Source organism: Ranitomeya variabilis, chromosome 4 (genome assembly GCF_051348905.1).
Source record: "Ranitomeya variabilis isolate aRanVar5 chromosome 4, aRanVar5.hap1, whole genome shotgun sequence".
Classification (NCBI taxonomy): domain Eukaryota; kingdom Metazoa; phylum Chordata; class Amphibia; order Anura; family Dendrobatidae; genus Ranitomeya; species Ranitomeya variabilis.
This window is the reverse complement of record NC_135235.1, coordinates 254024799-254048785: the sequence shown is the minus strand read 5'-3', so window position 1 is coordinate 254048785 and position 23987 is coordinate 254024799. Positions and strand designations below refer to the sequence as shown.

At 43.9% G+C, this 23987-nt stretch overlaps 1 protein-coding gene and 1 long non-coding RNA gene across 24 annotated transcripts in view; one reads left to right on the top strand and one right to left on the bottom strand.

Moving 5' to 3' along the window:
* The window catches only part of PKNOX2 (PBX/knotted 1 homeobox 2), a 369700-nt gene that overhangs the window by 168199 nt on the left and 177514 nt on the right, over positions 1–23987 (bottom strand). For all 23 annotated transcript variants that reach the window (XM_077249577.1, XM_077249565.1, XM_077249575.1 and 20 more), the window contains exon 3: positions 3713–3772. The gene's annotated coding sequence lies outside the window, so the exon portion shown is untranslated. The remainder of the gene's footprint in view (positions 1–3712; positions 3773–23987) is intronic.
* LOC143768781 (uncharacterized) overlaps positions 23464–23987 on the top strand; it is a 29150-nt gene continuing 28626 nt past the window's right edge. The window contains exon 1 of the long non-coding RNA XR_013214023.1: positions 23464–23554. This is a non-coding gene — a long non-coding RNA (uncharacterized LOC143768781). The remainder of the gene's footprint in view (positions 23555–23987) is intronic.

Here is a 23987-nt window from a genome sequence, read left to right as displayed (position 1 = left end):
GCTGCACGCAGCAAAATCAGAGATGTGCATCATCCCAGCACACCGTGCAAAGGTGGAAATCACCAATTACTTTTAGGTTATGTTTCTCTAATGCAGAGGCGGCATTAGTTTGAGCTGGTGGACAACCCAAAGATACAAAAGATAAACTCTACACCATAGGTTTACTTATTTATATAGCGAGCCGCTGTCCAGCGCCAACCAGCGAGCCATCGTCCAGCGCCAACCAGCGAGCCACCGTCCAGCGTCAGCCAGCGAGCCACCGTCCAGCGAGTCACCGTCCAGCGTCAGCCAGCGAGCCACCGTCCAGCGCCAGCCAGCAAGCCAAGGTCCAGCAAGCCACCGTCCAGCGCCAGCCACTGAGCTGCCGTCCAGCGCCAACCAGCGAGCTGCCGTCCAGCGTCAGCCAGCGAGCTGCCGTCCAGCGAGCCACCGTCCAGCGCGCCACCATCCAGCGCCAACCAGCGAGCCGCAGTTCAGCGTCAGTCAGCGAGCTGCCGTCCAGCGCGCCACAGTCCAGCGCCAACCAGCGAGCCGCAGTTCAGCGCCAGTCAGCGAGCTGCCGTCCAGCGAGCCACCGTCCAGCGCCAACCAGCGAGCCGCCATCCAGCGCCAACCAGCAAACCGCTGTCCAGCGAGCCACCATCCAGCGTCGGCCAGAGAGCCACCGTAAGCCAGCGAGCCGCTGTCCTGCACCAGCCAGCGAGCCGCCGTCCAGCGCCAGACACTCAGCCGCCTTTCGAGCACAACCAGCGAGCCACTGTCCAGCGCAAGCTAGCGAGCCGCTGTCCAGCGAGCCACCAAGGTTCTATATTTCTAGTCACTCATCGCATGTGACGTAAAAAATAATGAATTTATCAGGCCCAGTCCAGCCCGAGCTCCGCACACGATTGGTGTAAGAATGCCATTAGTTAATCACTTTTTTGGGACATTTCAAGCAGAATTATGAGGGAAAAAATGACTCGATGAATGAGAGCCAAAGTATTTTAGAAAGTTGCAGAACTTTTTAGCTTTTCATGTCCAATCTTTAATAAGACCCTGATCTGATCAATGTATACATGCATTTAGTATTACACATAGGGTGATGACAGATTGGTTAATATCTGCTCTGACAATTATATAGGAGATGGGATACAAACTTTCCTCCTCTTATCTCTCCCTGCAGCTCGTTCATTATCATCCAGGTAATCCTCCAATTTCTGCTCTCTCCTGGACGGTGCGATGATTACATGGCTCTAGAATTTATTACACGCTGTGTAGTATTATGGTTTCATTTGCCATCCACGTCAAGACTGAGATACGTCCCCGAAACCCACTAAAAATATAATCCAGGTGACAAATGGGTCATCAACAGTAACTAAGAAGGGACAAAAGCAGGACTTTGGTGACGAGATCCAAAGATCTCAATAAAAAACGGCTGCACTCTTCCTCTGATACATAAGCGGCATACAAATCAGCTCCAGCTCCAAGGGCACAAACTAATCCGCAACTTCTAAAACAGATGCAAATGTCTACAAGGCTTGTCTGCCATGTGTGACAGCCTCAGAAGAGCCTTCTAACATAATGTCCCCTGAAGACATCTATGTAGATGACTAAACAGGCACAGGGGCGACCGAGTATTAACCGAGCTGATAACAGGAGAATCTCTTCCGAAGAGGGAACGTTCTGATTTGGTGGATTGACTGACGGAAGGAAAAGAGCAGGTAGGCGACACTTGACAAAGTTTTCATCAATCAGGACTCCGCTTGATGCTGACTAATTGCTCCATAATGGTATTTATATGCTGCCGGCACTGGGGGAAATTACCTGACAGCACATCAATATTAATGCCGCATCTTGCATGTAAATGGCTCCTGCTTCTGATCCCCACCGCAGCAACTGGAAGACATTACTGCACTTACTGATGAGGGAAGAGACAACAGGACCAAGAGAAACCCCCTCCACAAGCGTAAAGTGCAGAGTGACCACACTCATCATGCAAAACATCATTTTACAAATTGCAAGTTGTAAATGTCTTAAACGGAAAAAAAAAGTGACACCCTCCAGGGAGCAGAGGCGATCTCGGTAGTCGGACCCCCTTATTAAACACCAAAGGGAATATGTCAGCAGGTTTTGCATCTCCATCTGAGATCAGCATGATGTAGAGACACTTATTCCAGCGATATGTCACTTAAGTTACTGCTTGCTGTAGTTTTTATAAAATCCCCATTTTCTCTTCTGCAGATCTAGCAGTTCTCTAATGCTAAGCCCTGTCCTGAATATCCCCACCCACACTACCGATTGGCAGCTTTCCCTGTATAACCCCGCCCTCCACCAATGATTGGTAGCTTTCACTATATAACCCCGCCCTCCACCATGGATTGGCAGCTTTCTGTGCATAGGCAGAAAGCTGCCAATCAGTGGTGGGGGTGTGGTTGGACTACATGGCAGCAGGTTTGCTAGTCCTGTAGCAGTATCTTTTTGCTGGTAAAACATTGATTGTATCAAAACTACAGCAAGCAGCCCAGTATGTGACAAATCACTGGAATTTGGGTCTCCATCTCTACATTATACTACTCTCAGATTAGGTAACAAAAACCTGATGACAGATTTGTTTAAAACACACTCTCATGCCAGAACATCCAAGATGGCATAACCCCTTTAAACTTCAATAACTAACAATTTTCAATTTTAATTTTTAGTTCTATTTTTATTTGGCGGTATAGTCGTTAAGGACAGCTTGCTGTTGTTTTTTTTTACTGTACAATGTACTGAAAAAAAAATGGGAATAGAATTCCAATTGGGCTGAAATGGTAAAAAAAAAAAATGCAATTCCACCATTTTTTTTAAGCTTTTGTTTTTACAGCATCCCCTGTGCGAAAACAAGTGATCTATCATCACGATTCTGCAGGTCAGTATGATTACAGCGACACGAAACTTGTGTAATTTTTGTTAAAATTATTTTAGTGGCTGAAAAAAAAAATTAAAATGAGTGTCGCCATTTTCTGAGATCCATAGCTTTAGTTCTCAGTCGATGGACCAGTGTGGGGGCTTGTTTTTTGCACACCCTACGAGCATATTTAATAACACCGTCCCCCCCACTTTCATAAAGTCACACACCTTTCCCTCCCATTTTCTAAGTCAGGCTTAAAAAAGTTTATGGAGCTGGGTAATCTCTAGTTAAGTTAGATATAGAGGAATAAAAATTTTATTTCTCTATTACGCTTAATTATACGTAAAAAAGTTTAGCTGAGTATATCACTTTGTGGTCATTTCCGCTATGGGATTCCAGGCCACTTTGCCATTGGAAATTTTCTGCCACGTGTGACTGTGGCTTTTGTACCAGTATTGAGTTTTCCACGTTTTTGTATTTCTCAGTATTTATCCTTATGGCTACAGACCTCACCACTGCAACCAATCACTAAGCGCAGCTGCTCGAGCCGTCTACACTCACAAAGTCGCTGAGCTCAGTGACTGGCTGCAGTTGTTGCTGTCCCCAGCTCTCCGCCGATGTGGTGACGTAAGTACTGTCCTGCTTCAGTATATTACACTACAGGAAACATTTGGGGTCCACCTTTCTAAACTGGAAAATACCCTTTAAGTGCGTATTTCATGTCCAATGACCACCACTGGACAATATTGTCCTAGAACAAGTGCTGCTGCACAAGACGACGTCTCCGGTTTGCTCGTGATTGGCACAGTTTGTATGCTAGGAATTAATAAAGTCGTAGATTACCTTTCAGCGGAAAACGATGCACCCGGATTGATCAAATCATTGGGAAAATCCTCTTGAAACCTGAGGCGGGGAAAAAAAAAAACAAGACAATAATCAAATATCTTGAGATACAATGAAATTAAATATGTGTAACGTCTGGATCGATTTGTATACGTCAGAATTATGACGCTAAATGCTGATTAAAGAGTAAATCCAACTAATAAAAGTGCTACAAAAGTGTCTAAAGTCCAAAGTTATCATAAAAGTACATTAAAAAATTAAAGAAGAAAAATAAAGAACATATGATAAATTTAAAGTGGATCATCTGACAAGGAAATCATTTTTATTTTCTAGGAATCCATAGGGTTAAAAGAATAAATGGAACATACTCTCCCTCCAGCAAGAGCCTGCTCCGGAGATCTCCGCTGGCCCCAGAAGGCTCCAGGACTGCCACAGCCTGCGATTGGCTACAGCGATCAGGTGACTAGAACAGTACATCCTTAGATGTACCGCTGACGAGATGCTCATGTAGTCACGATTGCTTCAGTCAATCACAGACTGCAGTGGTCCCGATGAGGAGCAGACATCACTTCCAGAGACAATAGATACATCCAGAAAGGCCCGTGCTGGAAGGTGAAGATTTATCTGTTTATTCTTTTAAAATCATCCACAAGCAGAAAAAAATAATTATTTCAGTGTAGGACACTATTTAGTGGGAATCCACTGCACGGACCCACCATGATCTTCAGAGTGAGTAGACCTCACAATTTGAGGCGGTGGTTCCCCTTTGCTCTTTAGAGAGGCAGAGGCCCCAAAAGGTTGGAGCAACACTGTTAAATAATGGCGTCTCCTAGAGATGTGCAATTGCTTTTTAAGATGGTGAGGGTCCTTTAACAGCGCTGTTAATTAAGTTGTCCCAACTTGGGCACTCATGACATATTGAGAGGAGAAATCCAATAGATGAGGGTCCCACCATCAAGACCAGGAATGGAGAGACGGACACTCGTGTGCAGCTCTCTCCACTCATTTCTATGGTCAGTGCGCTGGGACTTAGGACCCACATCTACCTTTCTGGCCCATTCTGTAACAGTAATGATGATAACCATGGACAGACGTGAAAAGATAATACTCAACAGGAAACCATAGAAGTAAACCTTCATGTTCTTGAATTGAGAGTCATAACGACAATTGGAGAAATATCCGTCTTGTCATCGTTTTTCCGGAGTCAGGCTCTTGTGATAACGTTATGTGCAGCAATGCTCGGAGTCAGGAAAATTCCCTATTCTTGGTATGCTGGCAACTACATTAACGAATCGCAGAGATCGTAAAAAAGGCCATTATTCATAGCCGAGAAGTGATCGCATTACCACTTGACATTAACAATAAGAAATCTATGCACTTCTAATATTACGCTTTATAGCTGATGGGATCACTACTTCACACTGATAGGCAAACCATGTGGGCTCTTATTACACAGCTGTCAGTGGCCCCGAAGAATAGAAATATGACAATATGACTGAGCGCCTACGGAAGAGAAGCGGCCATCATCACCAAGGCTGGGGGCAATCACTTATACCGGTGATTTCCTGCACATGACAGCACGATAAAGGAATTATATTACGCCATTTATCACAATTACACCTGCTAGATGACAATACCCAGCTATATCCGTGTATCCGTGGATCAATAGTATCCTGCCTAGAAGATATACAAATATCCTAAACTATACAACAAATATCTGAAAAAGGTAAAAAAGCCAAAAGAGATCGAGAGGACCAGGACATGGAACATAACATTATTCTGAGTGTAGGCCATGAAAACCTCAGATATTTTGGTTTGTTATCTATATATACATATGAGCTTAGCTCATTCAGAAAGTATTTTTAGAGCAAGACCATCGTGAGAGGCTGTAGACGGTCATCCAACTGAAGAGGACAGGTGGGAGGATAATGTTTGGGCAGCACAGTCATTTCTAAAAACACTCCCATTGGTTGAATGGGAAGGCTCCTCCCATACATCCTTTTCAGTTGGATGCCGGCACAGTCTACAACCTCTCAGTGGCACTTTACTAACACAAACTGAGAAAGTTAATGCTTGTGTGTAGATGCTAAGGAGTAACTGTAAGGGTACCGTCACACAGTGCCATTTTCATCGCTACGACGGCACGATTCGTGACATTGCAGCGTTGTATGATTATCGCTCCAGCGTCGTAGACTGCGGTCACACGTTGCAATACACGGAGCTGGAGCGATAATTTAATGACGTATTTGCGATTTAGAAGCCGTTGGTTACTGTGCGCACATCGTATACAACCTGTGTCACACGATGCAATCATGCCGCCACAGCGGGACACTAGACGACGAAAGAAAGTTTCAAACGATCTGCTACGACGTACGATTCTCAGCGGGGTTCCGGATCGCAGTAGCGTGTCAGACACTACGATATCGTAACGATATCGCTAGAACGTCACGAATCGTGCCGTCGTAGCGATGAAAATGGCACTGTGTGACGGTACCCTAAGAGTTTTATATACTAAGCAACAATTTGCAGCCCAAAGGGAGCTAGTCTTCCATCGAAGATAGCCCGGGGCGGAGATTACAGATCCCGGCATGGACATCCCTTTCTTTATTTTATTGCTCATCTTCATCACTCGCTGTCTCCAATACTCATTAGTAACTCAAACACTATGCAAACGTGCTCTTGGGCTAGATCTAAATCCAGGACCCCGGACATATGAAGCAACAGCATTAACCACTAGTGAGCCACCATGTTTGCATTGTGAGATGACCAGTCACCTGATAGTAATCTCTACTTCTCACCAAGGGATGAGAAGCCGCAGTTATTGAGAGGCAGAAATGTCCTCCAAACTTTGGGTTCTCCAAAGGCCCAAAAGAAACTTGGAAGTAGGCTCGGACTGGCCCACAGGGGAACCGGAAAATCCTCTGTAAAGAAATGCTGACGCGCAGCGCTGTTGCACTTGACTCACTATTTGCAGGAAAGGATATCATCTAATCAGTCAGCAAACAAACTAGCCAATTAACATTATATGGTAGCAAAAGTAAATGTTCATACTACGGTCAGGTTATTAATGCATGCAGCTAAACACTGGGCCCCAAGATGTTATTGGTGGGGCTGAGCCAGCCCGGTCGGCCACCGTGTTGGAGGCTATATGGGTCTGTGAGCCTCCTCATCTTACCCAATGGACCCATCACTATCTGAGGGTGCAATGATGTTAAGTGCTGTAAACAATTCTTGTAAGAGGTCTGCTACTGCAATCACTAGCCCCTCTGGCGGAGATGCACTGGGTCCACATAAAGTCAGGCTCGGCTACGTCGCTCTGTATGGTGCCGATGAGAGATCTTGCAGAAAGAGCGTAATGCAATTATTATCCCTCCGGTCCCAATGGTGAACACTTCCCACAAATGGATATTTTCTGAGCGCTGTTAGGAGATATTTCACCAAAGCATAGGGGTCAGCAGTCTTTCTGAACATTACGAGTCCCCCGGGTCTGCAGCTGTAGATTTCAGTCTGTAAGCTGCTGTTTGACTTTAGGAAATGTGATTTAGAATTAGTTCATTTGTAGATTCTCGACAATCACTAAAATCCAGGAGGGTTATTTATTTTTCGAGCCCCTGTTCCGCAGCTTGTGATGCAGGCGAGTCTCCGTCAGGGGAGTGAAGAATGTAATAGCAGCGGTTGAGCAGGACACTACAGAAGGCTTTTACAGAAACTAATTACTCCCCTGCAGAGCTGACACTCTAATTTTTGTGCCTAATGAACAAAGAAATAAAGAACTTGCCCGAAACCACAAGTACAAGATGCTGGGATTGGAGCCGGGTCTACAATGACCTTGCTATTAAACTGCCCCCACTGTGCTGAAATTTCCACAAATTCAGGCTCGGTTTCCTGTCTCGGTCATTTACACCAAGAGCGATTTTACTTTTGCGCTTTATTTGGATGAACATACAAACCAAGCTGTTTCTCTAAATTAACTTTTTCTTCTAAGTGGAAGCAATTGTATACGGTATAAATATCTAAAGAAATAATATTACTTTTCCAAGTGCAACTTTTTTTGGAAAAAAAAAAAAAAGTCATGCATATAGTAATAGAAAAAAAAAGAAAAAGAAAAGAGGAGTAAGCACCAGCAGCTGTAGAAAATTAAACGGTCGGGGGGATTTAAGAGATAATTAACTTACAAATGTCATCACATAGCAAGCCCTGGGCAAGCAGAACGTGGCGCACCGAGTAACTGATGTAGAAACACAAGAGCCGGCCAGATACGTCCTCATACCAATAATGAGATTTCACTAGCTCAGGGTATTGAGACATTTTACCTCCTGAATTAAAGGCATGCAATAGCTCATCTATTTGGCTTGTCATCTGACCTCTAGGTGGCGCTAGTGGAAGCATCTAGTCTGCAGCCGATAATGGACAAGCTTCATGTACCGTAAAGTGAGGCCTATGCATGACTATTAAGACATTGCAGACAGGGATCCTTTAAGACGAGGGTAGCAGCAGATGTGGAGATGCTTACAGCGGCCAGTATTCTGCATAATGCAGCATACATTGCAAAGTATCTACTATCTCTGGATTCCTTCCCTTGTTATTGAAATGCTCCCATAGTAATCAATTAATAAAGTTGATATTATCAGATAATTTACACCTCACTTACACTTTAGGCTGTTCTAACAGTTCTCAAAGGAGAGAAAAAGTAGCACCCTGTGAATGTCCCATGATTTCCATCAAAGTTGCTTGCAATTTTGATTTTCGTAAGAGACAATGGAGATGGGGATTTTATTTGCACATAGTTGCGATGTACAAGACAGAATAAGGATCAATGCCTTCGAAATGTGCTGGAGAAGGTGGTTATCAATAGCATGGATGGCAAGGATCACCAAGCTACGACTTGCCAAATGGACACATCACATGAAGAGAGCAATCACTGGAGAAGGACATCATGGCCGGGAGAATAGAAGGAACAAGAGGAGGAAGACCAGCGACCCGATGGCTGGATACTAGCAATAAAATGGCAGGGGAGACCCTGGTGGACCTCTCTAGGCTGCACAAGATCCATCTTCCTACAGAGCGTTCATCCATCAAGTCACCATGGATCGAGATCGCAAAGAAGTCCGATAGAACAATGTATTTGCTCTTTTTACTTAACTACTTTGTTTGCTGCAACATTGTGTCCATTAAGCTAATAATTTGCACTGAATTTCTAATGATACAGCCTTTATTAAGTGGATGCATGACAGCCGCACTTTCGATAATGCAGGAGCCGCATACTAACTGCTTTGTTGGCCCCCAGAAATAAGAGACACGAAATGAAATCGCAAGATCCATCAGCTTATTGATTGTTTCCATTTATTCCCCAAATCACCCCCCTGAACCCCTGCCATATTGGGGGTGCAGGGCTTTGTTCTGGAGCCTTGATCTCAGTGATAAATCCTTCGGATGGATAGAACATCTAATTCTGCCAGTAGCCCTTTATGATCCGTAGGAGAAATGTGTTTGTTCTTCCACCTGAAAAACATTTTCCAGGTAGTATGAATCCCAGCAGCGGCTTCTGGCTTCAGCCCCACAATGCCATGGGAAGGGATTTTGGAAATGTAATTCAATTGTCATTATGTTCTGCACAAATCCGACAGCAGCTCTGGCCGTTATCTATGGCTGTAATATAATGAGTAGTCTGTCCGCAGTCGGCGTGCTTCCCGAGAGCCGATACCTGCAGAGACGGCTGCGTATAATGGACTGAGGAGCCATTGGAAAGTTCTAACACTATCGACTGTATCATCGTGTCATACAATCATCCCAGCAACAATGCTTCTCCGCCGTGCACAGCGCAATGCCCACGCCTGGCAGATTTATGTCTAATCCTCAGAAATGTTTGCATTCGTGCAAATAAATGTAACAATGAAGAAACCAAATCTTATAGCAAAAACTCTGCAGAATTGGTACAGACATTCCTCTGCGTATTACAGCAAAATACAAGAGATTTCATACAATCACATCCATGCGATGCGGAGAAAATCCACAGCGTAAATTGACCGACATTCAGATTATACGCCCACTTAGGCCACAGATTTTCATCACAGATTTCATTGTGAACATGTGCAGCGGATTGCCCATAGGAATTTCTGAGCGGAAATTCTGCAGATTAAAAGTTAACCTGTCACCACGAAAATGCAGTCAAATCTGCAGGTACCATGTTATGTAGCAGGCAGGGGAGTAGATGGATGGAGAGTTTAGTGAAAAAAAGCTTCAGAATACCCGATTTCATAATGTAAACCTCTGCTGCTTCTGGGGTTTTCAGTCCAGTGGCCGGTCCCCTCAGTGACTGACAGCAATCTCCGTGTGCAGACTGATACAATCACCGATAGGACCGCCCACTGGACTGAAACCCCCCAGAAAAAGCAGAAGTTTCAACGATGAAAATACAGGTTATATTGAATTTTTTCTCACAAATCTGTCTCCCTGCTCTATAACATGCTGCCTGCACCTTTTGCATTTTGCATTTTCATGGCGACAAGTTAACATGTAGATAAGACCATGAAATCTCATCTCGATGCTGCTGAAAAATTGTGGGAGGAAATGGATACGTGGAGAGAATTTTGAAATATGCAGCGTGTTAATTCTTTGTGTGTCATTCACGCTGGATTTCACAGTTTGCTATGCAAATGGTCAGATCTGCAGGTCGCAAATGCTGATTTTGAGGCAGATACGGTACTGAAAAAAATTGCTGCAAAGCTGCCAGGTGTGAAAAATATTCTTGCAATGCAAATACACAAAATTTCATCAACAAAACACACGATGGGATTTTGCAGAAGTTTCCCAAAGGATCAGTTCTAAGTGATTGTACCCCCAAAAAACAAAAGTCTGAAATTCATGACAACAGATCTTGGGTTTTTCTTCTTTATAGAAGAACAGATTGGGTCTCCAATGATTTCACATCTCAGTGTATCTAATAAAGACACAGGTGACTAAAGTTGCGCTGTTTCTGGAAAGCCGCCATATTTTTTATTCTTGGATGACCATTTTATTAAGGCTATCTGCCCCTGCTCACCAAAAGCAAATGGGGACGGTGACGTCACGTCAACAGATATGTGCCGGCTCAGATGCACCTCTCCTATTTCTAAAGAACAGGACAGGTGCAAGATACCTTCTGCTTGTGCAAATGAGCCGGCACATATCTGAAGATGACACATCACCGGCCCTGCTCACAAACCAATGCCCAAATTGCCTCTAAGTCTCCATGCACACGACAGAGCCATAGAAAGAAGGTGCCTATAGTTCCTCCATGCGCTGGCATATAGTGACTATATACAGTATTGGCCACATACTATGGCACCTATTGGACTTCCACCGTCACCTGCGATCATTCCCACATGATCCGGACATCAGCTGCTGATTCCCGGTCCTTATTTTCATCTCCCTGGTGCAGGGGCTGGGATCTCACAACACCCGTCTGTGGAATGTCATTGTAAACCCGTGAACATGTGCAGGCATTTTTCTAATAAAATTTGGAAATGCTTTGCCATTTTTTCAGAGCTGCAGGCGGCGAAGTGGAGTTTATTATCTTCCCGTTGTATAAACACAATTGCTTTTATGAAGGCGTTTAATTGAATTACTACATTTCAGATTAAAAGGAGTCATTTTTCATTGTGCAGCAATGACAGGAAGAAAACAAACTCCTCCATAAACTAAACAAAAAAGACAAGAACCCGCTACCATCAATCAAGGATGGAAAAGAATAAGAGAAGTCAGGTGATACTGGGATGCGCTGAACTAATCATGGTGGCCACGATTCTGAGAGCCACCCTACATCTATTGTGCATATCATCCCGTACAAAATAGATTTTACAGGGTTATTCCGGCACCGCTCACTTGCGGCTTGAGAGGTGGGCAGCGCTGGAGACCTTATGTCTACAGAGATCTGCTCAGATCCGGCACCACTCACTTGCGGCTTAAGAGGTGGGCAGCGCTGGAGACCTTATGTCTACAGAGATCTGTTTGGATCCGGCACCGCTCACTTGTGGCTAGAGAGGTGGGCAGCGCTGGAGACCTTACGTCTACAGAGATCTGCTGAGATCCGGCACCGCTCACTTGCGGCTTGAGAGGTGCGCAGCGCTGGAGGCCTTACGTCTACAGAGATCTGCTCGGATCCGGCACCGCTTACTTGCGGCTTGAGAGGTGGGCAGCGATGGAGACCTTACGTCTACAGAGATCTGCTCGGATCCGGCACCGCTCACTTGCGGCTTGAGAGGTGGGCAGCGCTAGAGACCTTATGTCTACAGAGATCTGCTCGAATCCGGCACCGCTCACTTGCGGCTTGAGAGGTGGGCAGCGCTGGAGACGTTATGCCTACAGAGATCTGCACGGATCCGGCACCGCTCACTTGCGGCTTGAGAGGTGGGCAGCGCTAGAGACCTCATGTCTACAGGGATCTGCTCGGATCCGGCACCGCTCACTTGCAGCTTGAGAGGTGGGCAGCGCTGGAGATGTTATGTCTACAGAGATCTGCTCGGACCCATCAACTTGTGCTAATTAAAAATAGGACAGTGATACATGGCAATGTGCACGTATCCTGGCGGGAACCTATAGACATAACATCAACGTGACGCACACTATACAATGGAGCCTAGTATTGGGGTCCACCCGAGGATTCTCCAGATGGCTGGTGTGCCAGTCTGACCCCGGCCACTGCCCACTTGTTCCATCAGCAGGCTATATTCTGTAGTGGTAGCAGACACAGGAAGGTGGAGCAGTGACTAATTTTGCCAAAGCATTTAAAGCAATGAACATTTACTAGGAAACTGACCTAAAAAAATGATTGAAGACTGAACCAACACTTGTTAAAGATCCCACATTCGGTACAATAAAACAAAAAATCAATGATGGATGCTAAGCATCGGCTATATTGCTTGGGATCGGTACCGTGAAATCCCCATGTGACACTGTCAATCAGTTAATGATGATGGCATGCGGGCGGCTTGTGTTTGACGCCTGAAGTTCAAAGCGCACTCCTCAACAATGAAAATAAATATTGATCTACAAAACTTTCTGCCAAGTTACAAATGTACAGATTTATATCTGGAGCCAAGAAAGGAGCGAGGAGGAGAACAAGCTCGAAACAGATTTCTCCCCGTTGTGGACATGGGGCAATATCACTTGTTAAACATCGTACATACAGCTGACATCTGGGCATCATGTCATCTCAGTGGTTTTCCAAAAAGTTTTATCTTTTTTTTTGTTGCTGTTAAAAAAAAAAAAAAAAAGTATAAAAAAACCTCCACAAGTCCACAATATATGCAGAGTTGCTCTCCCGTAAAAATTATTACGTAGATTTTTCCACTCTGATAAACATAACATTCTACAAAAATTGTCATTTAAAGCAAAGAAACACTGACAAAAAATGTCAAATTTCTAGTTAAAATGTATCATGAGTAAACAAGTGATGTACATTGTCTTTTTCTTACTCATATTTGGCATCCGTAGTCATCTGACTACATATTTAAACATCATTATTGTTACTGTGACGATACATAATATTTATTATTGTTGTGGCCATACACAACGTAAAAACAATTTTTTAATTTCTACACTGGCCATTGAAATATTTGTCAACTTTGCTGTGTTGGCTAGGTCAGGGTAAGCAGAGTCATGTTATTAGGGTGGAGGTTTAAAGAGGATGTCTGGGCATAAGTATTTGATGACAAATCTTCAACAGCACAAAGGTGAGGGTCAGACATCCCGCGCCCTCACCAATAAGCTGTTTTTTTTTGCGTCAATAATCGCCGGATGTAAACCCTTTAAAAAGAGCTGCTGATCTGCACTGCCAGCAGCTTCTGGCTACACGTGTACATGGAAGTGATGGAGCCCTAACCCCTCACAAGGTGCAGTTGGGATTATCAACAGCAGAGAGATGGTACAATCTGAGATTAGCGATAAAGATCGGATCCGTGATCAGAATCTGATAAAATCGAGGTCAGGGCAGGCAGCAGACAAAGGGGAAGACTAGAAGGCAGTCAGGGCAGGCTGCAGACAAATATCAGGATAGAGGCCAGGTTGGTAACTGGAAGACAAATCTGAAGAACTGAACAGACCAGAGCTACAGAACTTATTAGAAGCAGTGGAGAAGGGTCCGTAAACACCCTGGGCCAGCTGGGCGTTGGTTAGCAAGGACAGACCGGTGTGTGCAGCCTTACGGAGGTCAGAAGGATATAAAGCCCATTTCTTAGGCTGGGATTTGTGCTGCATCTCAGCAGGAATGAGGAACTTTTGCTTTGACGTTGAAGAAAGTGACCTGTGCAAAGCGAGATCTAATCGCAAGCTCCTTGTGAACACAGCACAAGTCTAAGCAGAACGTAGAGAAATTATTCAATTATCTGCTCTCAGCACATTTTCCCGGCCCTAAGTGAGGTTTAATTAAAGTCATCCAAAAGGCACAGAGGGGAGATGTGCTGCTTCACACACCAGCCGACCACATACCGGCAAGGGAAGAGAGGAAAAAATAATAAGATAGAGAAAAAAAAAAACCTTGATTACCAATTTTTTTTCTCTCTCCGTTGGAAGGAGAAGCTGGAAGTTCAGTCTGATTTTATTTTCCTTTTGCTGCATAAAGGAGAGAAATATTAGCTAATCTTCTAATCTCCGCCAGTTGTTCCTAAAACAGACTTGCTTGCCGGTGACCTTTTTTTTTTTTCAGAGCAGGCTGTTACTATGACAACTGGACTGTTGGAATCAGCCAATAAAAGGAGGAAAAACACAGAAAAAAACCCCAGCGCTTGACAGAAAAGTGTTTAATTCTGCTGACGTGTTGGCAGGTTTAAGGGTAAATTCACAGTTTCTCATTTGGACTGTCCGCGGTTGCATGGTTGATGGAGGCGGTGTAAGCCTCCCGCCTCGTCCGGGGTGAGGATTTTATTATTCGGGGTTAAGTATAGTAACACATTGACATTTTGTATCATGCCTGCATTCACCTTCTGGAGGGGAGCACCGCTGCACTCCGCATTAGTACAGAGGGGTCTATGCTACGGAGGGTCTCATTGTCTATGGGACTGGCGGAGTTCAGCTCTGCTGTTTTCAGTAGTTTTTTAATTTGATGTAGGGGCAGAGAGCCTGATTGCAGCGATGTGTCACTTACTGGGCTGTTTACAGCAGTTTTGATACAATCTCTGTTTTCTATTCTGTAGATGTAGAAGTGCTCAAATGAGGAGCTGTTTATAACCCCACCCACTCTCTTGATTGGCAGCTTCCTGTGTACAGTGTCAGCAAGCTGCCAATCAGTGGTGTGGGTGGAGTTGCACAGATCCGCCTGACTGGTGTGCACGTGAGAACTAGTCCTGCAGTGATAATCTCTTTGTGATAAAACAATGATTGGAATGAAACTACAACAATCTGCTGAGCAAGCGACACATAGCTGGAATCAGGCTCTCTGCCCCTACTTGATGCTGCTCTCAGATTAAATAGCAAACACTTGTTGACAGATTCCCTGTAAATGGACACTAAACCTGTGGACTGTACAATATCATTTATAGTACCTGACTATTAAGGCACCTATACATATTATAATAATGACGGTCTAATGTGTATGGGGACGCCAGACAAATGATGGTCAGGAGGGATAACAATTGCCAGTTGGAAATCGGACAAGCACAATCGCATTGTTCTCCCAGAAATAAAGCTTAATGCTTTGTTGTAGAGTATACTGGTGTATTGGGCCGAGCGAGCGCCTCTGTGTATGGGAGAGGTGGCTGATATGGATATGGGCCCAACGATCGGTTGATCCATCATTTTTGCATATTTACTAGCCATGTTCACCATACTGTAAAACTAACCTGGAAATATGATTATCAAGGTCATTATGATTACACATATCAAAACATGTATAGATTTTATTTATTTATTTATTTTTTAAGTGGTGAAAAAAATTCAGGAAAAAAAAAATTCACTTATGCCGCCATTTTTAGAAACCCATAACGTTTTACATTTTTGATCAATGGGGCTGTGCCACGGCTGATTTTTTTGTTCCCTGAGCTGTCGCTTTTATGCATGCAATTTTGATATAAATGCTTTTATTGCAGTGTTGCGGCGGACAAAAAAAACATAATACCAGAGTTTCAATTTTGTTTTCTCATTACATCAATTACTGGTCGGGTTAATTTTGTCATGGTCTGCCTGGAGTTTCTGTTACAGTCCTTCTAGGGTTAATCCTATGTGGCCTCTCTTTGGTTTGGGGAGGGCTATAAGTAACCGCACTGGTGCTATGCTTGTTTTCAGTGATACGTCCGTTCCTGGCTGAGTAGCTGACCCTTGCATACCTGTGTATATTGCCTGCTTCTGTACGATTGCTCTGTGTATGACCCGGTCTGTTTCCCGTTTGATATTCGTTTGCTGATTCTGTAGTTTCTGTGTTACTCTTGGTTCTACCCCGGCTACGTCCCTGGCTTCTCGCCTGCCTGTTCCTCTGGTACAGAGTTGCTTTCTCTGGCTTCTTACCTCCGGCTTGTTCCTTACCACTCTATTCGTGTTACCTGCTTGTTACCGCGCGCTGCCCTCTGGTCTGACCTCGGCTCTATTGACTATTCTCTTGGCTCTGCTGGGTCCCACTATCCCTGCTAGGAGTCCGCGACCTAGCTCCGCCCCCGATCACACCCTCAGTGATCATGTGATGGCAGAAAGTGTGCTGCAGGAGGAACAGAACCTGCGATGTCCACTTTCCACTGCAGGAGTTGCCGGGTTCCCCAGCACACATACAGTCTCTGGTGGTGAGTCTGATACGGTGTACATTACAAATTTATTTCATATTTTAACGGACGGACTTTTACAAAGGCAGCGATACCAAATATCTGGGGGGGGTTTCTTTATTTTTAATGGGGAAAAAGGGGGGTGATTTGATCTTTTATATATTTTTTATTTTTCATATTTTTACAATATTTTTTTTTTCACCTTCTACTGTATATGTTAGTCCCATTAGGGGACTTGAACCTGAGATTGTCTGATCACGTGTGCTATACAAAGTCACACTTCCCCGCACTTATTTGCTGCCACTGCCTGGATACAAAGTCACATTTCCCAGCACTTATTTGCTGCCACTGCCTGGATACAAAGTCACATTTCCCCGCACTTATTTGCTGCCACTGCCTGGATATAAAGTCACATTTCCCCACACTTATTTGCTGCCACTGTCTGGATATAAAGTCACATTTCCCCGCACTTATTTGCTGCCACTGCCTGGATACAAAGTCACATTTCCCCACATTTACTTGCTGCCACTGCCTGGATATAAAGTCAAATTTCCCCGTACTTATTTGCTGCCACTGCCTGGATACAAAGTCACATTTCCCTGCACTTATTTGCTGCCACTGCCTGGATACAAAGTCACATTTCCCCGCACTTACTTGCTGCCACTGCCTGGATACAAAGTCACATTTCCCCGCACTTATTTGCTGCCACTGCCTGGATATAAAGTCACATTTCCCCGCACTTATTTGCTGCCACTGCCTTGATATAAAGTCACGTTTCCCCGCACTTATTTGCTGCCACTGCCTGGATATAAAGTCACATTTCCCCGCACTTATTTGCTGCCACTGCCTGGATACAAAGTGACATTTCCCCGCACTTATTTGCTGCCACTGCCTGGATACAAAGTCACATTTCCCCACATTTACTTGCTGCCACTGCCTGGATATAAAGTCACATTTCCCCGTACTTATTTGCTGCCACTGCCTGGAAACACTGGATGTGTCAGTTCAGCTATACGCTCTGCGCCGCCATGCTGGTGTATCACCCAATCTCTCCCTTCCCAGGCACACGTTCCCTGCTTTGCTCACTGCTCCAGCTTCCCATTACAGATTAGTAACATCTTTCATTAAGCCCGTTGAGTCATTAGTCATGTTTCAAACATTTTGAGGAAACGGTAACCATTTCAGGTAGGTAGTATATTCTCCCTAGTAAGTGCGAGAGGATAGGTGTAGTTGTTGTGGCACAAGCTGAGGAAACCAGACCCAGCGAGTGACGCAGATGGTATGGGATAAACCAGTATTCCAACATCTCTGAGCTATGCGCCTGCAGATAGCAGCTGAAGACAGGTATTAAATGACTCCTGCTCCCTGCCAACACCTCTTCAACAGGAAAATTGGCAGTCTTTCCATACCAACACCTCCGACGCTTCTCTCTTTATTAGTCACAAGTTCTCCCAGAGAAGAGTCAGTAAAGTAGGTGCAGATGGAGATCAGCGTGGAATCAATGCCAAATGGAAGGATTCAAAAGACGACTGTGCTGCCGCATTCTCTTCATTTTTGGATTATTGCAGTAAATAATTTTACTACTGGATATTAAAATTAGTTTAAAACCTGTTTGTCAGTATGTCGGCTAAATGCAAAGTGTCTAATGACGGAAGCGCTCGGCGATGACGGCTACATTTAGTTCTTGAACTGATGTTAGTAGACAAGATGACAAAATTTACTAAGCAAAAAGAAGAATTTTCCAGGTTTTAAAAAACTAAGTTTTCTAGTGGAACTTGCAGCATGAAACACTGCTTCCTTGTGGATTACTGGAGAAGATTTTCATTACCTAAGGAAATGTTCACTTGTTGCGTTTTTGCAGCATTTTTTAATGCAAATTTTCAGCTGCGTTTCACAGTACCAGCAAAGTCTGAGATTTTACGAATCTCGTGCACATGGCTTGTTTTTTTAATTCCTGACGGTTTTGTCACAAAATGCAGCATGTCACTTTTTTCAGCGTTTTTCACCCATTCAAAACAATAGGTAGTGCAAAAACTCTGCAAACACTCAGCAAAACCTGCTTTTTTTACCTTGCTTTTTTAATGCCAGAAGAGCAAGTTTTGCCTGTGGGGAAAAAAAAACATGCACAAAAAAGGCAACATGTGAACAAAGCTTAAAGTGGTTTTTGTAGCAATCGAATGGGATTGTGAAGAAATGACATGTACTGCCTTTTTTAACACTACTCGTTTTTCAAAAACTGAAGTATAAAACTAAATGTTATATCAGAAGACTAAATGTATGACTAAAAGTGGTTTCACAATTGAAATGAAAAGGATGTCTTGAAAAAAAAATAAGTGGAAAGTTTCTTAAAAAGTGTTTTTAAGTAAAAAGCACCTCAAACTCTGTATTCATAGAATAATGTACCCAAACTCTGCCTTTTCTTCCCCTCACATATTCAGGTGCTTCTCACAAAATTAGAATATCATCAAAAAGTTAATTTATTTCAGTTCTTCAAGACAAAAAGTGAATCTCATATTATATAGAGTCATTACACACGGAGTGATCTATTTCACGTGTTTATTACTGTTAATGTTGATGATTATGGCTTACAACCAGTGAAAACACAAAAGTCATTATCTCAGTAAACTAACACATATACTTGTGTACAAGTCGACCCGAGAATAAGAAGAGGCACCTAATTTTGCCACGAGAAACTGGGAAAACGTATTGACTCGAGTATAAGCCGGGTATGCATTGTCCCCTCATCCCTGTCCTTGTATGCATGGCTCCCCATCCCTGTCCTTGTATGCATGGCTCCTCATCCCTGTCCTTGTATGCATGGCTCCCCATCCCTGTCCTAGTATGCAGGACTCCCCATCCCTGTCCTAGTATGCAGGACTCCCCATCCCTGTCCTAGTATGCAGGACTCCCCATCCCTGTCCTAGTATGCAGGACTCCCCATCCCTGTCCTAGTATGCATGGCTCCTTATCCCGATCCCTGTACACATGGCTCCTTATCAACGTTCTTGTATGCATGGCTGCCCGTGGTTGTATGCATGGTTCCTATAAAAAAAACCAACACATCCTACTTACCTTCCCTGCGCGCCCTCGCTGCATCTCGCTCCGGCGTCAGCAGATCTTCCGGCCGAGCGATCACATGTTCGTGCTCATTGAGGTAACGAATATTCACTCCATGCCTATGGGAGTGGAGAGACGTGAATATTCATTACCTTAATGAGTGGAGGACACGTGATCGTTCAGCTGGAAGAGCTGCTGGCGCCGGAACGAGATGCAGCGAGGGTGCGAAGGGAAGGTAAGTAGTATGTGTGCTAGAAGCTGGCGGCTGTGGCTGTAACTGTGTGCGCTATAAGATAAATGAAAATTCACTGCCAGAACAGTGAATATTAATTTCTCTTTATCAGCGGGCACAGGCACTAGCCGCAGTCGCCGGCTCCTGCCTCTTGTGGCCCGCTGCTCCTCTTCTCCCTGCGTCTTTCTGGGACAATGACTCGTGTATAAGATGAGGGGGGAGTTTTCATCACAAAAAAAGTGCTGAAAAACTCGGCTTATACACGAGTATATATGGTAGAATACTTTAACACCAGCTTGAAAAATTATTTTAAAATCCGAAATGTTTCCCTACTGAAATGTATGTTCAGTAAATGCATTCAGTACTTGGTCTCGGCTCCTTTTGCATCAATTACTGCATCAATGCGGTGTGGCATGGAGGTGATCAGCCTGTGGCACTGCTGAGGGGTTATGGAAGCCCAGGTTGCTTTGATAGCAGCCTTCAGCTCGTCTGCATTGTTGGGTCTGGTGTCTCATCTTCCTCTTGACAATGCCCCATAGATTCTCTATGGGGCTAAGGTCAGGCGAGTTTGCTGCCAATTAAGCACAGTGATACTGTTGTTTTTAAACCAGGTATTTGTACTTTTGGCAGTGTGGACAGGGGCCTAGTCGTGCTGGAGAATGACATTTCCATCTCCAAAAAGCTTGTCAACAGAAGGAAGCATGAAGTGCTCTAAAATTTCCGGTAGACGGCTGTGCTGACTTTGGTCTTGATAAAACACAGTGGACCTTCACCAGCAGATGACATGGCTCCCCAAACCATCACTGGTTGTGGAGACTTCACAGTAGACCTCCAGCAGCTTGGATTGTGGCCTCTCCACTCTTCCTTCAGACTCTGGGACCTTGATTTCCAAATGAAATGCAAAATTTACTTTAATCTGAAAACAACACCTTGGACCACTGAATAACAGTCCAGTTCTTTTTTTCCTTGGCCCAGATAAGACGCTTCTGGCGTTGTCTACTGGTCATGAGTGGCCTGACACAAGGAATGTGACACTTGTAGCCCATGTCCTGGATACATCTGTGTGTGGTGGATCTTGAAGCAATGACTCCAGCAGCAGTCCACTCCTTGTGATCTCCCCCAAATTCTTGAATGGCCTTTTCTTAACAATCCTACAAGGCTGCGGTTATCCCGGTTGCTTGTGCACCTTTTTCTACCACACTTTTTTCTTTCACTGAACTTTTCATTAATATGCTTGAATATAGCACTCTGAACAGCCGGCTTCTTTACCAATGAACTTTTGTGGCTTCCCCTCCTTGTGGAGTGTGTCAGTGACTGCCTTCTGCAAATTTAAAAAAACTGACCATCACATCCAAATATAGATCAAGTGTGAACAGGTGCTGAACCTAGAGTCACCAACTCGTACACAGTCAAAGAAACAAGGCACTGTAGCACCAAAACATGCAAACATGAAACATGAAAGTTAGACTGCATTACTGCACTAGAATTATGAAAAAATGAGAGCGTTTAGCGCATGAATTGGCTAATTTACGTGTACCTGGTAGCCACTTTACGGCATCTCTCGTATACCAGGTCCTACGCTTTCCCTGCTGAAGACGTTTGTTCTCAGCAGGGAAAGTGTAGGACCTGGTATATGTGAGATGCCGTAAAGTGGCTACCAGGTACACGTAAATTGGCCAATTTATGCGCTAAACGCTCTCATTTTTTCATAATTCTAGTGCAGTAATGCAGTCTAACTTTCATGTTTCATGTTTGCATGTTTTGGCGCTACAGTGTGCTGCCTTGTTTTTTTGACAGTGACTGCCTTCTGGACATCTGTCAAGTCAGCAGTCTTCCCCATGATTGTGGAGCTACTGAAACAGACTAAGGGACCTTTATAAACGATTAGGAAGCCTCTGCAGGTGTTTTTTGTTAGTTACTCTAATTTACTGAGATAATGACTTTTGAGTTTTCATTGGCTGTAAGCCAAAATCATCAACATTAACAGAAATAAACACGTGAAATAGATCACTCTGTGTGTAACGACTACAGAATATAGGAGTTTCACTTTCTGTATTGAAGAACTGAAATAAATTAACTTTTTGATTATATTCTAATTTTGTGAGAGGTACCTGTATATACACCCTGTATTCTACTCCAGAGCTGCACTCACTACTCACTATTCTGCTGGTGTAGTCACTCTGTACATACATTACATTACGGATCCTGAGTTACATCCTGTATTATACTCCAGAGCTGCACTCACTATTCTGCTGGTGCAGTCACTGTAAACATAGATTACATTACTGATCCTGAGTTACATCCTGTATTATACTCCAGGGCTGCACTCACTATTCTTCTGGTGCAGTCACTGTGTACATACATTACATTACTGATCCTGAGTTACATCCTGTATTATACTCCAGAGCTGCACTCACTATTCTGCTGGTGCAGTCCATGTGTACATGCATTACTGATCCCGAGTTACATCCTGTATTATACCCCAGAGCTGCACTCACTATTCTGCTAGTGCAGTCACTGTGTACATACGGTACATTACATTGCTGATCCTGAGTTACAGCCTGTATTATACTCCAGAGCTGCACTCACTATTCTGCTGGTGCAGTCACTGTGTACATTCATTACATTACTGATCCTGAGTTACATCCGGTATTATACCCCAGAGCTGCACTCACTATTCTGCTGGTGCAATCACTGTGTACATACATTACATTACTGATCCTGAGTTACCTCCTGTATTATACCCCAGAGCTGCACTCACTATTCTGCTGGTGCAGTCACTGTGTGCATACATTACATTACTGATCCTGAGTTACATCCTGTATTATACTCCAGAGCTGCACTCACTATTATTCAAGTTGCCACTAGAAGCAATCAATAAATTTGTTGGGAGATTTCCCCCTAACATCTTAGCCGAGTTGCTTGTACGCAGGGAGTTATCGTTTTTGCTAGTCAGATAACTGTACAATACTTTGTCATTACACCATGTTTTCCAGAATTGATAAAAGGGTTATTCCCAAAATAACATGGTTTACCCCTTATCCACATGAAAGGGCACAACTTTCTGATGGCTGGGGGTCCGACCTTAGGGACTCCCAGCAATTCCTGCCCTGTCTTCAGGGGTGGACATATTATTGGTGCAATCTGTGCATTTTTAGGAGCCCTTGGGCTGCAAAGGGTCCATATATTGTTCCTGATCTTTTCCGTGTCCGCCAGTGCCGGCCTTGATTATAGTGGGGGTGTCTATACTCTGCTTCGACTCCGTTCATTGACTATGGAGACATTCCAGTACAGCCCATGTCTTTCCCCATACCTCCGCCTCATTCAGAAGGTGTAATTATAGGGGATAACTCAGGAGACTCTTTGCGTGGAACAAGACCACTACAGGACACAGTTTTATAAGTGGTAAAGTCTATATTATCACACGGTGATTAAAACAGGTGCAGAGAGAAACTCAAGTCCACAACACTTGGTGCAAATATCAAATGCAGCTCATCAGTCTATAGGAAACTTCAGAGGAAAATGCAATCATGCAGAAAGTCTATGAAGCACAATTATTCTTGAAGATACTTGACATGAATAAGTCCTTGCTTAGTCCAAAACACAAATAGATATGCTTATAAAGCAGTTCAAATAATTTTCTTAGCTCAACCAGGGAGGTCTGGGTAATAGTCTCAGGTTCTTGCAGAGCAGAAATAGCTTACATGTCCAGCAAATGCAGATGGAAGCAAACACGAGCAGCAGATGAAGGAGGATTACTGGAACTGGTGTATGCAGCAGGAACTCAGAGCAGAGTAGCAGGATAACCCCACAGGTTCACAGGAGCAGGTATATAATAATAATAATAATAATAATAATAATAATAATAATAATTTTTATTTATATAGCACCAACATATTCCACAGCACTTTACAATTAAGCGGGGACATGTACAAACAATAAATTCAGTACGAGTTAAGACAATTTAAACAGTGACATTAGGAGTGAGGTCCCTGCTCGCAAGCTTACAATCTACAAGGAAATGGGGGGACACAATAGGTGAAAAGTGATTGTTATTTCAGGTCTGGAATTATAATACATAGGGATTTTCATACAAAGCTGCATGATCCGGTCATCAGCCCGTGTGTTTAAGTGCAATAGTCAAGTATCAAGTGCAGTTAATCGTGTGCATGGAGGGTGTGGAGACAGATGAATAGTAGGGGGCAGATTCAGAGTAATATTTGGAGGGAGGGAACAGGGCAAAGTTAGTTTACTGAGTAGT